The following is a 16,765-nucleotide window of genomic DNA, read 5'->3' as shown; positions in this document are numbered from 1 at the left end:
AAAAAAAAAAAAACAGCAACAACAACAGAATAGCACAGACTAGGTAGCTTAAACAGCAGAAATTGATTTTCTCAGTTCTGGAGACCAGAAAATCAAGATGTCAGCAGGTTTAGCTGCTTCTGAGGCCTCTCTCCTTGGCTTGCAGATGGCTGCCTTCTTGTTCCGTCCTCACATGGCCTTTTCTCTGTGCCTGTGCATCTCTGGTGTCTCTCTATGTCCTTATAGGGGAGTTAGTGAGATTGGATTAGGGCTCGTCCAAATGACCTCATTTTAACATAATTACCTCTTTAACGTCGTATCTCCAAATACGTTGTGAGGTACTGGGGGGGTCAGCATTTCAACATGTGAATTTTGAGGAGACATTTAAATCCATAACTGTTCAGACTGATAGAGCATGGCCCAAGGTCTCAGGCATACACAAACACTGTTTTTAGGCAGGATATCCCAAGGGCTCAGAGGTTATCTCCCAGGAGCTGGTCGTGGGTCAGTCCTTTCTTGGAGTGTGCAGAGTTTGGGCAAACCAAGGGTGACGTGTTAACCATTACACACACCATGTAAGCACTAACGAAAAGAAAGCGCTTATTAAGAAAATATGCATAACTAGAGATAAAGAGGGGCATAGTGATAAAAACGTGAACTCACCAGAAATCTACAATTTAAAGTTTTGTATGAACCTGATAACTTAAAAATTTATAAAGTAGAAATTAACAACACGAACAGAAGAAATAATAAAAAATTGGCAGTTATAGTGGAAGACTTTAACCCCCCTCCCTCAGTATGTGAGAGGACGAGCAGACAAAACTCAATAAAGAGAAGATCTGAATAACATGATTAACAAACTTGACATATGTAGGATGTCATACCCAATAATGACAGAAACAGTATTTTCCTGTGCATATGGAACATTATAAAAATCTATCACGTGGTTGAACCATAAGTTCCAACACATTTTAAAAGATTAGAATTGTTCAGATTACGTCCTAGGAGTAAAGAGGATCTTATCTGTTAGAGTATCTACAAAAGACCTTCTGAATCATGAGGTATTGAAAACTTTCCCCTGAGATTTGGAATGAGACACAATGTCCATAATCACCACCATTACTGAACATTGTATTGGAGAGCTCAGCCAGTGCAAACGGCAAATAGAAAAAGACCTAAAGGTTGGAAAGGAAGAAATAAAGTAGTCATTAATGTGTACAGAGGATATCTAAAAGAATTGCAGGCAACTTAGTGGAATTAATGTGTGAAATTAGTAAGGTTGCTGGCTATAATGTTAATATTTTTTAATTTGTGCTTATATGTACCAGCAACAAACAATTTTAAGTAATATTTTTAAATTATCATTTACAGTAGTATTAAAAAATATCAAATACCTAGTAATAAATCTAACAAGAGACATGCAAAACCTCTACATAGGACATTATGAACATGATTGAGAGAAATTAAAGTATACCTAAATAAATGAAGGGATATATACCATGTTTGTGGATTAGAAGACTCAATATTGAAGTAATTTCAGTTTTCTGGAATCTGAGCTATATATTTAATGCACACTGCTCCCCCTCTCCCCCAAATCAGCAGGTTTGTGTAGCTGACAAGCAGATTCTAAAATCTACTTGAAATTGTAAAGGACCAAGAAAAGGTAATATGAATTTCAAGAAGGAGGAAGAGAGAGGAACAACAAGAAACCTGGATAGTTTGTCCTAACAAGGGTCAAGACTCACTGTAAAGCTACGGTAGTTATCCAGTGTAGCCTTAGTCAAGGATAGGCAAATAGATCACTGGAACTGAAGAGTCCAGAAACAGGCCCACGCCTGTCTGACAAAGAGAACACTTTGTTATAAATTGGGAGAACAAGAAACTTGTCTAAAACTATTGTTCTGTGAATTGAATACATGTATGGAAAAAAATCTTGATGCCTACTTTACCCCACTGGCTGGATGCACGCACGCGCACAAGCACACGCACCCCCTTCATTCATAAGAGTTGAAGAACTAAATCTGAGGAATAAACAATAAAGTTGTAGGGAAAAAATATCTTTATGACATTTGGAGTTGATAGTAATTTCTTAAATGTAAAAAGCATTGAGAAAGAAAATTGATAAATTTGATTACATTGAACGTGAGAGCTTTTATTTGTCAAAAGACACATAAGTGATTTTGCAAGAGGGTGAAAAGGAAACCCACAGTGGGAAAAGATATTTGCAGTGCATATATCTGACAAAGGCCACCTGTCCAGAATATATAAAGAACTTCTCCAAATCAATAAGAAAAAACCAATAGAAAAATGGGGAAAAGACATGAACTGCACACAAGAGGGATATCCAGATGACCCAAAAACGTGAGAAGGTGCTCACCCTGGTGAGTTATCAGGGAAATGAAAGTTAAAACCACAGTGTAATAGCCCCACACACCTAGGTAAATGGCTAAAGATCTTAAAACACGAGTTGTTACAGCGAGACTGTGGAGCAGTTGTGTTGCTGGCAATATAACTTTGTACTACTTAGGGAGACTTGCTGTGTCCACTAAGGCTGAGCATCCAGATACCCAATGACACAAAAGTTCCACTTCTAGATATTTGCCGAGCAGAAGTGCATACATTTGTTCACCAGGACTTGAGCAGGGATGTTCATGGCAGCATAATGGATGCAAAATGGTGGTATATTCACTAATCTCTGTTGGCAGAGGTTGCAATAGTGGCTGCCACTCTGGGAGGAGGACTAATGATGGAGAGGTTATGAGGCTTGTGGGTGTTTTTCCATTTCTTAATCTGAGTGAAGGTGAGAGTTTACTGGGTCTGTATAATTGTGATTTGTGCACTTTTCTGTATATTGTATGTCAATAAAATATTAAAACAAGATGTACAATGTCATGTTTTGATATACATATATATTGTGAAATGATTACAAGTTAACGTGTTTATCATCTCATTTGGTTACCATTTCGTTTGTGTGTGTGTTTGTGGTGGGAATATTTTGGATCACTCTTAGCCGGTTTATACAGTACAGAATTGTAACTGCAGTCATCATGCTGTCCCTTAGATCCCTAGAACTTATTTGTCTTATAACTGAAAGTTTATATTTCTTGACAGGCATCTCCCCATTTCCCCCAGCCTCTGGCAACCACCATTGTACTCTCTCTTTCAATGAGTTTGACTTTTTTAGATACCAGGTATAAGTGAGATCATACAGTGTTTGTCTTTCTCTGTGTTACTTATTTCACTTAGCATAATGCTGTAAAGTTTGATTCATGTCAGAAATTACAGAATTTTGTTTTTGAAGGCTGAATGATGTTCCGTTGTGTATAGAGACATTTTCTGTATCCATTCTGTGTCAGTTGCCGGACACTTAGGTTGTTTCTATGTCTTGGCTGTTGTGAATAATGCTGCAGTGAACAGGGGGGTGCAGATATCTCTGAGATAATGGTTTCCTTCAGATACATACCCAGAAGTAGGATTGATGGATCATATGGTAATTCTATTATTAATTTATTGAGGAACTTCCATACTGTTTCCGATAATGGCAGTATCAATTTACGTTCTCACTAATAGTGCACAAGGGTTCCCTTTTCTCCACATGCTAACCAACACTGATCCCTTGTCTTTTTGATAATAGCTATTCTAAGAAGTGTGAGGTGATATCGTGGTTTTAATGTGCATTTCCCTGATGGTTGGTGATATTGAGCATGTTTTCGTGTACCCATTGGCCATTTGTATGTATTCGTTGGAAAAATGTGTATTCAGGTCCTTTGCCTGTTTTTCAATCAGAATTTTTTTCAGTGTTGAGTTGTGTGAGTCCCTTATGTAATTTAGAGATTACCCCTTATTAGATATATGGTTTGCAGACATTTTCTCCCATTCTGTAGGGTATGTTTTCATTTGTTGATTGTTTGCCATGGAGAAGCTTTTTAGTGTGAGGTAGCTTCTCTTTACTTTCAGCTTTTGTTGCCTGTTCTTTTGATGTCATATCCAAAAAAATCATTGCCAAAGCCAATGTTTAGGATCTTTTTTCCTATATTTTCTTCTAGAAATTTTACACTTTCAGATCTTAAATTCAAGTCATCTAGGAGCTGGCCCCGTGGCCGAGTGGTTAAGTTCGCGCGCTCCGCTGCAGGCGGCCCAGTGTTTCGTTGGTTCGAATCCTGGGGGCGGACATGGCACTGCTCATCAGACCACGCTGAGGCAGCGTCTCACATGCCACAACTAGAAGGACGCACAACGAAGAATGTACAATTATGTACCGAGGGGCTTTGGGGAGAAAAAGGAAAAAATAAAATCTTTAAAAGAAAAAAAAAATTCAAGTCATCTATTTCAAGTTACTTTTTGTGAGTAGAATAAGAAAAGCATCCAATTTCATTCAATCGCTTGCATGTGAATATCCACTTTTCTAAACACCGTTTATTGAAGAGACTATCCTTTCCCCATTGTGTATTCTTGGCACCCTTGTCAAATATAGTTGACTAGTACATGCATGGGTTTATTTCTAGGCTCTTGATTCCAGTCCATTGGTGTATGTGTCTGTTTTCATGTCAGTGCCATACTGTTTTGATTACTATCAGTGTGAGGTATTAGTTTGAAATCTGGAAGTGTGGTGCTTGGTTATTCTTTCTCAAGATTGCTTTAGATACTTGGGCTCGTCTGTGATTCCATATGAATTTTAGGATTTTTCTGTTTCTGTGGAAAATGCTATTGGAATTTTAATAGGGAGTATGTTGAATCTTACATTGCTCTTGCTATTGTGGACATTTTTTTTTTTAATTTTATTTTTCCTCTTTCACCCCAAAGCCCCCCGGTACATAGTTGTATATTTTTAGTTGTGGGTCCTTCCAGCTGTGGCATGTGGGATGCCGTCTGAGCATGGCTTGATGAGCGGTGCCATGTCTGTGCCCAGGATCCAAACCCACGAAACTCTGGGCTGCTGAAGTGGAGCGCACGAACTTAGCCATTCGGCCGCGGGGCCAGCCCCTATTCTGGACATTTTAACAATAGTAATTCCAACCCATGAACATAAGATATCTTTCCATTTATTTGTCTTCTTCAATTGCTTTCCTCAGTATCTTATACTTTTCATTGTATAAATCTTTCACTTCCTAGGTTAAATTTGTTCCTAAGTATTGTATTGTTTTTGATGACATTGTACTGGGATTGTTTGCTTTATTTCTTTTTCAGATAGTTCATTGTTAGTGTATAGAAACACAACTGATTTTTGTATATTGATTTTGTATCCTGCAACTTAAGTCATTTATTAGTTCTAACAGTTTTTTTTGGTAGACTCCAGGGTTCATTATGATGTGGCCAAGTTGGGGTCAAAAGACTGCATGCACGAGACTGCCTTTCCCAACACTGTATTTAGGGGTTCTCAGAATATTTATACTAGAGGCAAATTAAGAGAATGTGTGAAACCATTATTCTTTACAACTTGTCTATAAAATTCTTCCAGGACCAATCAATTATTATTAAATTTCAGTAAGTTTAGACCACAGAAAACCTCTGTTATTCTAGCAGGTGTGGGAGATATTGTACGTATCTTAAGTGTCGTGGTGGTTTTCCACAGTTTACAGCCTGTGTGTCATTGGGCCAGATATTTATCCGGCCTGGGGGAACTTTGTAAATGGTGATAACATAGCTACATTATAGTGCTGTTGTTAGAAGTAAATGAGTTTGTTCTTGTAGAAATCTTAGGAAACGATTTGGCATATATTCTGTGTTCAGTAAACATTAGCCACTGTTTCTAATATTACCATTATTTGTGGTGGTGTTAGTGGACTCTTATGAGATTGTGAAATAAGAAATATCTGCTGTCGGTTCCTGACACAGGGCTTCTAAAAGCCTTCTAATCTCCTAAGTAGTAAGAGCACTAGGACCATCTTTTGTTCCATTGAGCCACTCTGGGTGGGCTCCGGGATGGCTGTTGGATGGAGACTTGTTACTAGACAGACCAAGCCATGATTAGAAGCTTGGAATTTTCAGTCCCACCCCCGCACCACCACTTCTGTCGAGAGGGGAGATGGTCTGGCAATGGAGTGAGTAATTGATCATGTATGGTGAGGAAGCCTCCATAAAATCCCAGTAGTAGGGATTTGGAGAGCTTCCAGTTTGGCAAACACACTCATGTACAGGGGCGGGGGTTGACGCACCCCTAACTTCACAGGGACAGAAGCTGCTGTCCTTGGTACCCTCCCAGACCTCATCCTATGTATCCCTTCATGTGGCTGTTCATCTGTATCCTTTACCATAACCTTTAATAAACTAGTAAACATAAGTGTTGCCCTGAGTCCTCTAGCAAATTAATTGAACCTGAGGTCATGGAAACATCCAATTTGTAGCCAAATCAACAGAAGTTATGGGTAACCTGGGACCCACTACTTGCCATTGGCATCTGAAGTAGGGTAGGAGCAGTCCCGTGGGACTGAGCCCTTTACCTGTGGCATCTGGCACTGTCTCCAGGTGGGACACACAGCTGCTGTGGCAGAGAATTGCTTGCTGTGGGGAAACCCTCCACACATTTGGTGACGAGAAGTGTTGTGAGTGTTCTATGTGGGAAGTACAGGAGGCACGCGGGAGAGACACAGGAGAGAGAACTGGGCTTTTCCTTACTCAGGGGGAGACTGACCTGAGGTTTTTCCTTATATAAGACTCTGGATTTAATGAATTTAGAAAAGTTTTGTGTAACTACTTATCTGTTTTTGAATTTCAATTAATTCTGGACACACTGCTTGAATGTAAAAAACATGAGAACATCTTCATTTGGCTCTTAAGGTGAATCAAACACTTACTCCTTGAATGAAATTTAGATTTATACATTTACAAAGTGTAAAAATGTTTTACATACTCAGTAATTTACTTTCTTTGCAATTCAAAATTGATTAGAAATTTACATAAAGATACCCGTTTTGCAATTTTCCTGTACTACTTAATATAAGAAGTTTTAAACATATACAAAAGTTGTTATAACAGTACATGAAATATATTAATATATTTCTATAGTAGCTTTCTACTTCCTGTATATTTGCAATAGAATTTGAGAGTCATACAAATCGTGACATTGCATCTCCTAAAAAAGACAATTTCCTTCCTACCCAAAGTGACAATCACACATAAAATCAATAGTAACTACATATTCCAGTGTCAACCCATGTTCAGATTTTTTCAATTTTCCCAGGGATGTCTTATATAACTACTTATTTTCAAAATAGTCTCCAGTCAAAGTTTATGCGTTTGATTATTATGACTAATTGTTTTGAAACTAGCTGGCAAACTTTGGACCACAGACCGAATGCAACTGCCACCTGTTTTTGTAAAGTCCTATTGCATCACTGTGTACTCATTTGTTTACGTGTTATCTGTGGCTGCTTTCTTGGTACCATAGAAGAGTTGAGTGGCTGTCACAGAGACCATATGGCCCACAAAACCTACAATATTTACTATTTACAGTCTTCACCTATCCAGAAGAAGTTTGCCACCTCTTCGTTTAAAAATCTCTGCAGGGGCTGGCCCAGTGGCATAGCAGTTAAGTTTGCGCGCTCCACTTTGACGGCCCTGGGTTTGCCGGGTGGGATCCTGTGCGTGGACCTAGGCACCTCTCATCAAGCCATGCTGTGGCATGTGTCCCACCTACAAAATAGAGGAAGATGGGCACAGATATTACCTTAGGGCCAATCTTCCTCAGCAAAAAGAGGAGGATTGGCAGCGGATGTTAGCTCAGGCCTAATCTTACTCAGAAAAAACCTCTGCTGTTTTTTCAAGACTTTGGTTTTTTGAAGAGTGCAGGAAAGTTGTCTCATCGAATGCCACACATTCTTTGATTTTATTTTTATCTTATTTTTCACAGTTCCAGTAAATGTAAAGTTAGGTTTTATTGGGTTCTAATTGAGAAAGTTTTACTTCATCAGTAATGTTGTATACATTAAAAGTCATATAATGTTGGGTTTTCCCAGTATTAAAGATACTTAATGTTATCACTTGGTTATAGTGGTGACTGCTAGATGTCAACAGTGTAGAGATCTATTTTAGTTCTTAATCTGTGTGATAATGTTTTGTCACCTTCTTTTCAAACTTTATAATCTCATGTAATCATGCTGAAGTAATAGCAAATTAAAATTGAAATTAAGGCCTATTCAGAAAAGAATGAAAAAGGAAAGAATGAAAAGCCTGTATGTCAGAACAGTGGGATATTGCCAATCCTCTACTCCTTGCAAATTCAATGCGTCCAGGAAACCAAGAATGAATGATAGCACTTTGCTTCTGTTCAGCACTCTATTCCCAGCCCCTGTTCAATGTACGTTACTTTGCAGGCTTTGATGAAGTTGATAAATATTGAATAGGCATTCAATATACAAAGCTAGAAAAACAACAAACCCTAAGCCAATTTAAGGCAACAATTGATACAAATGAAGAATTAGACCTTAATGATTAGTAATCAAAATAGTGCTTTGTCAAACTTTTTTGTCCCCCCCTCTTTTCACAGGGTAAAGGGAAAGAAAATCTAGAAGTACATTTTAATAATCTGAAGTGAAACAGTAATCTCAAAGGTGTGCTGTCTTCTCCAAGACCGTGCAGGCTTGACGATTTGCTACAAGGACTCATGGGCATTCAGCCGATTCAGAAGAGCTGCTCTACTCAAGTTTAAGGTTTATTAGAGTGAATGACACAGATTAAAGGGAAAAGTCACATGAGCAATGTCTAGGAGGTGGCCGGCACAGGCTTCCAGGTGTCCCCTCTTGTTAGAATTACGTGGGAACATGCTTAATCCTTCCAGTAATTATTTGTGACAACACGTACATGGCGCAAAATACAGAAGCTCATCTGAACCTTGTGTCCATGATTTTCACTGGGGGTCTTGTAGGCATGCAGTGTCCACCTGACTGAATTCAGCTACCCATCTCCAGGCCCTCAGAGGTCAAAATGATGTGGCTGGCTGAGGACCTTGGGCTACAGAAACAGGCGTTCACCGTAATTTGCATTGTTAGCATTAACTCTCTGGTCAAACCAGTAGAGCATGTCGAGGCACATAGTCCAAGGACTCAGGTCATCTCCCAGAGCCAGCCAAGGGCCATTCCTCCTTAACTCAGCCCTTCCTTGGATGCACACTGAGCTCCATGTGGCTGCTGAGTTAGCTCTTTATTGTCCAGTTAGGCAGTTTTCAGCATTCTGGTTCAGATGACCTGACTGCTTAAATACATTATACAGTGTCCATGTAAGAAATGAGAGATACGGAGATAATATTAGGACACAGAAACTGTTTCAGAAATACTGTCAGTAGGAAAATCAGCTTACAAAACGATATGTATAATGATAGTATTTGCAAAAGACTTGGATATTTCAATATAGAATTACAGACCATTGGTCTTAAGTAGGCAGAAAAAGTCTGGAGTGTTATATACCCATATGTTAACAGTGCTTCTCTTGGGTTTTGATCTTGCTGGAAGTTTTTTGTTTAAATATAATTTTTTGTTCAGTGGCCATGCCTCAATTGAAATATGTATATATGTGAGTGCTTTTTATGATTTAAGAGGAAGCTATTTTTATGTTTCAAGTGAAAAGTTGATTTATTGAAACCATCTCTGCTTGGTGTTAGACAGATACACTAAATGGAGATTGTTTTACTGGATTCCTGTTGTTTCCTTCAGTTTCTCAGTACCTAAACTTCCTCTGGGATTTCCATGTATGGTCACGCGTGCTGGATTTCTGTCAAAAACGGGGAGGGCCCTGAGTAGGGTCTAATACATATTGATGGTGCTCTCACTACCACATCCTTTTGCAGGTCTTCTTTACAGAAATATTTCCCACCGTGTTAGTCGTGATATACGCCAGACAGCTGCTGAATTATCTTGTCCCATTAGTCTCACTTTCCATCTAACATCATTCGAATAAAAACTGTAAGTATAGCTGTCCAGCATAAATTCCTTCCCTGCACCCCCATCTCATCAGCGGAGCTTAATTTAATCGTGCTCTGATCAGGGCAGCTGTAGTTAGAGTGACATCATGACCTTATCAAATCCCAAGTCACCTCACCTGAAGCTTGCTCGGGGCCCTTAAGCCTTCAGACTTACTGAGACGTTACCTTACTGCTTCACAAGGCACTTTAAAGTCGCAACTATGTCATTTTAGTCCTTATATCCCCTCAAATACTATGATTGCAGGATCTGGCCTACGGTAGGCACTTAGTAAAGGTCTGGTTGTTTTACCCCAAATTCTACTTCTAGCAATCAACTTAAGGAAATATCTATAGAAATTCTATAACAAAATTAATGCATAAGGATGTTCAACAGATGTTTTTGATAACCAAAACTTAGAAACAAAGATCTAACAGTAGGCAATAGGTTAATAAATTTGCCTCTGCCATGTGATGACAAATATACCATTGTTAATTATAATGATTTTGCTGTGGATTAACTGATGAAGAATTGCTGAGTCAGGAAAGGAGGCTTAAAATAAGTATACATGATTGGAAATGGTGTGTTGTTGAAATTGAGAAAATAGGATCTGTCATCAGGTTTTTAAAATATGAAACGAGGTCATAGTGTTCATGACTTCTTAGTGCCTTGTTTTTGTCATCTATTAAAACATAGAATATGAACATCACCTACTAAATATGAATATTGTGGAGAAGATTATAAGAAATGTAATAGTATTTTATACTACTCTATTAATATGTTAGCTGTTTTTGCTTGTGTGAAGAACATTACATAACCCCAAATTGATTACTATAAATGAAACTTAATGCTATTTTTTCTTAATATTGGTATTTATTATAATAAAATTCATGTTTCTCATGCTTGCTATTTCTTATAACACTCACCCAAAGAAAAAAAAATCAGGAGCTAGGTTTGAGAATGCATTTATTTATTCTTAAAAAAAAATCCAAAAGATTCAGCAAATTCGTTTCTAGGAAAGATGAGGAGGAAATTTTCCCTTCCCCTAACTTCATTAGCAGGAAAGAAACATTTATGAATCATAAATGGTCAAACGATCTGATCTGATCAAGTGTCAACTTGAGAACATTAACAAGAGGCTGAATACCCTTATGATGTAGAATAAGAAGATGTGTGTAAATATAATTGTGACTTATTCTCTATTCTTTCCCTATATACTGTTCCTGGAAATTTATTTGGAGCACACCTAAAAACCAGAGATTATTGTAAAGTTTTGTAACACGAACCATACATATCTTTTTAAAACTTGTATTCTGAAGAACTATGACACATTTTTATCTTATTTGATAATTTGGTGCCCTGTTAATTAAATTAATGGTATTTCTACCCTTTAAAATGTATACGTATGGAAGGTATTTCAAACAAGAAGTTGATTCTCACCTCCTTTCTCTAGTCACATACAGAGATATATGATGAAATCCATGGACTCCTTTTGCAGACCCAGCATGATTCTTGGGGTTTTTTTCTCCTTATATGTTAAATTAGTATGATTTCACTCTGCACAAACAAAAAATAAACATACATTCAAAGGAAAAAGTGGAAAAAAATATTAAGTTTGTCATGATGGAGGGAATGTTTAACTTTATTTTTCATAAATTCCTTACAATATTGAATTTTTGCCATACTTACATGAATTGCATCACCAGAAAATATATTGTAAAGTTATATCAATGATATTTGAAAAAGTCATAGAGGAAAAAACGTTATAGACGAGGTTGGTTGTTCCAGCAATTAGGAAACCTGAATCTTATGTCTGGCATGGCAAATCAGTAGAACTGAAACATGTTATACCTACAATCCTTGATACTCTAAATCTCCACAAAACAATTACTTCCACTGCAAGATTTTACCAAGAATAAACACAATCCAGGTAAGTGGTATTTGCATATTGAATCAGAGAGCAAATGAAAAGTAGAACAGTGTTTGGTATCCATAGTTGCTCAATAAATGTAGTCACGCTCCTCCTCTACTTCAGGACGTATACAAATACATGAAATATTATCTTGTGCACAGTCCTTCCAAAATGGCATACAAAACTATAATATTAAATGGTACTTAATACAATTTAAACTTTTTTGAATATTCCTGTTTATAAATATTATTAGTATATATTTTCCTTCTTATGCCTCACTAAATGAAATAGAGGAAATGAGGGAGAAAGGAAAGAAATTTCTATAATCATCAAGTTCTTAAGGTAATATTTTTAATGTGAATGACCAGCTCAGACTGACCTCAAGCTCCATAAGTTCCGATCTGATTGGCTCAATACTTCAAAGAAGGGTGACTGAGTACTCGCCAAGATGATGTTGCCAGAGTTCCCTTCACTCAGGCTCTTTTCTCTGATGGTCTGTTGTGGACTGAATGCTTCTGTCCCCCAAAATTCATACGTTGAAACCCTCCCCTCTATTGTGATGGTATTAGGAGGTGGGGTCTTTGGGAAGCAATTAGGATTCGATGAGACCCTGAGGATGGAGCCCCCGTGAATGGGATTGGTGTCCTTGTAAGAGTCCCCGGAGAGCTTGCTGTCACTCCTCCATGTGCGCGTACAGTGAGGAGTCAGCAGTCTGCAGCCTGGAAGAGGGCTCTCATGAGAAGCCCAGCGTGCTGAGCACGCTGGTCTTGGCCTGTGCCACCTCCAGGCCTGTGAGGGATAGATTTCCATTGTTTGTAAGCCACTCAGCCTATGAGATTCCGTTACGACAGCCCGAACCAAGACGTGAAATCCTACCGAGCAAAGTTAATATTTATTCCTCATGATTCTCTGGAGAAGAATGAAAAAATCCTGAATACTGCCAGTGTTATTAATAACAGAAATTTGAGTGTGAGTGCATGTTTTGGCTTGTGTTGGGTGCGGAGGGTCTCCTTTCACAATTATGAAAGTACAGAAGTTTATTAAATACCGAACTTCCCATAGATCAGCCTTTGGGTCTCCTCTTGGGTCTAGATTGACTGCCGGTGTTCCCTTGATGTTCTTCTCTTTAAATTCCTGCGATTCAGGCCATTTTGCTCTCCCTCATCGCTGGCACATCAGTAACTGGAACCCTGAGGGTTGTCTCTTTGTTTTGATTCTAGTTTCTTTTGCATTGCAGAAGCTCTTTAGTCTGATGAATTCCCACTTGTTTATTTTTTGTTTTGTTTCCCTTGTCTGAGAGGACATAGTATTTGAAAAGATCCTTTTTAGTTGGATGTCAAAGAGAGTACTACCGATATTATGTTCCAGGAGTTTTACAGTTTCAGGAAATAGAATACCCGTATTGTTTTTTATTGTACAGGTGTATTATGAATGATTAGGCTCTCCTTTATGTTTTCATTTCCAAATTGTGAGATAATATTAATTTTAATAATGAAATTACTAAAGAATATTTCAAGTTGCTTCCTCCTTTCTCCTGTATTGTAAGGCCTAAAATTCCATGTGTTGTCAATGTCTTTGAGCATCACAGGGTCCCAAAGCCCTAACCATGAGTTCCCCTGCTCTAATCAGATATGTCCCTCCCCCCACTAGGAAAGCTCCCAACCAGCTAGTTCCCGTGTCAGCCAGACCAGCTGCACCCCACTGGGTCCTCGGCCTAATGGGCTTCAGCTCCTTACCAGCCCACAAAATTATTCAAGCAAGCCAATCACATCTTCCCATGGAAATCAGAGGGCACCTTGTCCTCTTGTTAGCACAAAGCCTGCCTCCCACAGCCCCTGCCGGTTTACTCTGCCCCCAAGTGCGACCACCCTGTGGCATGTGGTGTCCTCCTCCCCCAGGATGTAAGGTTGTGTGACTAATAAACTGCTGTCCATCTGATTTATCCAGTGTCTGGATGTGGTGTGTTCAGGCATCTCCAGAACCTAGGGTGGGAGTCCCTCTGTCACCAGGAGAGTGAAGAGGACGCCAACAAAACACCTCACTACCCATTGGTATTGCCGTTTCGTGAGCTTTCTGTGTCCACACTGCATAGGATCCTTACAGAACTCAAACATGAAATAGAGATGTTAGATTCTGTTCAGAACCTAGTTTTTATGTGTCTGAAGTTGAGCTACCCAGGAGTATCTTAGGAATATGTCTGTGAAGGAAATTTCATTTTGCTGAATCTGCAAACCTAAGACGGATATTATTACACTATTGCCCTATCATAAGACAGATGAGGCTGAAATTCCAGGTATAGAATCCTCATTAAACTAGACCCAAAAGGAAAAAGACTGAGATGATTTTCTAGGTTGGGAGAAAGTGGAGCATTAGAGTAAGAAGAACTGAGAGTCAAAATGAGTTGAGGTGGTTGAGGAAACAGACACTCATACACTGGGGTGAAAATGTAAAATGGTGCGGTCATGCTAAGGAGAAACCTGTCAACACCACAAGTTAAAATTCACAGAGCAAATCCACGTTTGAGAATTTACCTTACGTATAAACCTATAAACAAGCAAACTGATAGTTGCGTTGGGATATTAATTAGAGCATTGCTTTTAAGAAAACATAGGACATTCCTTAACATACATTATTAGAAAACTTGTTTCTTACACTAGGGTACAGCCATTTGGCCTCAGGCAGCTGTTGGAAATGATGACACTCCCATGTGCTGATTTAGAAACACTTGTGTGTGAAGAAAAAGAAATACATACATATATGCGTGTATAACATATAAATGTATTTGAAATTATATATGCATATAATATACACATATATTTATATTGATACTTACATTTCTGTGTATTGTGTGTGTGTGTGTATATATATATATGTATGTATGTATACAGCAAGTGCATATTTGTATGTGAAAATAACTTCTCCAGAAGGACACACACCAACACCAACATGTTGTTGACTCTGAGCTGAGCTATTGTATGACTGGGATACGTGTCAGGAATGGTTGCTTATCTTTCTATTTAAACATTTTAATGCCTTTTGAATTGTTATGCATTACATATTTCAAATAGGTAATAGTGGTGATAACTGAAATATGGGCATCCTTTGATGACTAACTGTAGACTTCCCATTTGCTCAGCATTCTCATGAATCTAAACACATATGGACCAATGCTGATTCTTCTGATAGCACCTTCTTCTCCGATTTTAAGCTGTGGCCACAATTTATCTTACTATCCAGATGCTTAAGAAGAAGAATATTTTTCAAAGGAATCTCATAGCCAGGAATACAAATTAAAGATGTTTCTCAATTTCTGGCTTCTATGCAGTCAAGCCCACTCCAAATACAATACAACAGAGAGGGATGAAAAAATTTGCTGTAGCAAAAGGCAGTCTCAGGGCTGGCCCTGTGGCCGAGTGGTTAAGTTCATGTGCTGCACTTCAGTGGCCAGGGTTTCACCGGTTCGGATCCTGGTCGCAGACTAGCACCACTCATGAAGCCATGCTGAGGCAGCGTCCCACATAGCAGAGCTAGAAGGACTTACAGCTAGAATATACAACTATGTACTGGGGGCATCGGGGAGAAGAAGAAGAAAAAATGAAGATTGGCCACAGATGTTGGCTCAGGTGCGAATCTTTAAAAAAAAAAAAAATCTGTCTCTGGTGGGCATGATATTGTGAAAAAAAGTAATTTTTTTCTAATTTTCAAACACCTCCTACAGTCTGTGATCTTAAAAAGGAGCCAAATTTGCTCTCTCCTTTTCTTCAATAAGACATTGTACAGTAGAGTCTCACTTCATCCAGCTTGTCTCACCTGGAAACATGGGTTTGCCACTAAACAGTCTAACTTTGTACCCTGTTTTGACCTCAGAAGGTTCAACTCTAAAACGGAAATATCATAGTGAGCATCTGTGACATTTCAGATGTAATCAGCATTTTAGGACCAAGATGCACACACACCTGAACATGTGAGCACATGCACACACCCACACATAGACACACAAATATAGAATATGGATAGGGTGTGAACCCATGTCCAGGAGCTCACGCCCAGGCAAGCTCGCAATGGTCCTTGGGGTCACATTACTATTTTTGTTTCTGCCCAAGGACTGAAGTGGGGGTGGGGGTGGGGTCATCTGCCTGCTGTAAGACAGGCCAATAGCCAAGAGGCAAGGGGGTAGGAGAGAAAGGGTTTTATTACAGCTTGCTAGCAAGGGGGAAGATGGCTGTCTAATGTCCAAAAGAGCCACCTCACGAAGAAAGACTACAGGCCACTTACGTAGGGGGCTGGTCTCTGGCTCAGGGAGGCCTCCCTCTCATCTCCAGGTGGGGACAGACATTTGGTCCCAGTTCCCAATAGTCTTTTGTTTTACTGGATATGCATCAGAGACCAGAGCAACGCCCTATACCCTGACTGCTGCCTGACTCCCACTAGGCTCCTACAGTTAACATCTCCCTGGAGCCTGGGTCACCATGGTAATGGTCATGCGAGCTGCTTTTCAGGAATTAGAACCCCTTGTCACTCCAGACTGGTTGAGACCACCAACCCATCAACTGGGCGCCAGCAGATGTCTGATAAGGGACCTTTTGAAGTCAAGAGGCCAAAACCTCCACCCTCAGATCATGCTAACGCCCAGATTTTGTGAGCACGCATGCTGTGAAGAGGCATGGAGTCTGACTACGCTTGTGTAGACCATCAATAACCTCACCCCTCCTCACCTCCAATCACCTCTCTCCACATTTCAGACCACCTTGGCCCCATCCCATAAATATCCCTGAGTCCCTCTTTTCCAGGAAACAGATTTGAGACTCATTCTCTGGCTCCCTCACATGGATGCCTGGTGAGTAAAAGTTTTTCTCTGCTGCGATCTCATACTCTCGGTGTTTGGCTTTCCTGGCAGCAGGCAAAAACGAACCTGCCACAGTAACATCCCCTTCCCGAACCCTCCAGTCCCTCCCACACGGAGGCGCCTCCTCCACCGGGA

General features: G+C 39.4%; 1 protein-coding gene across 1 annotated transcript in view; it reads left to right on the top strand.

The window, feature by feature from the left end:
• Positions 1-16,765, top strand: part of LOC124250389 (zinc finger protein 607-like) — a 67,425-nt gene that overhangs the window by 8,780 nt on the left and 41,880 nt on the right.

This window comes from Equus quagga, chromosome 13 (assembly GCF_021613505.1).
Source record: "Equus quagga isolate Etosha38 chromosome 13, UCLA_HA_Equagga_1.0, whole genome shotgun sequence".
Lineage (NCBI taxonomy): Eukaryota > Metazoa > Chordata > Mammalia > Perissodactyla > Equidae > Equus > Equus quagga.
The sequence above is the reverse complement of the archived record's forward strand: the minus strand, read 5'-3'. Positions and strand labels throughout refer to the sequence as shown.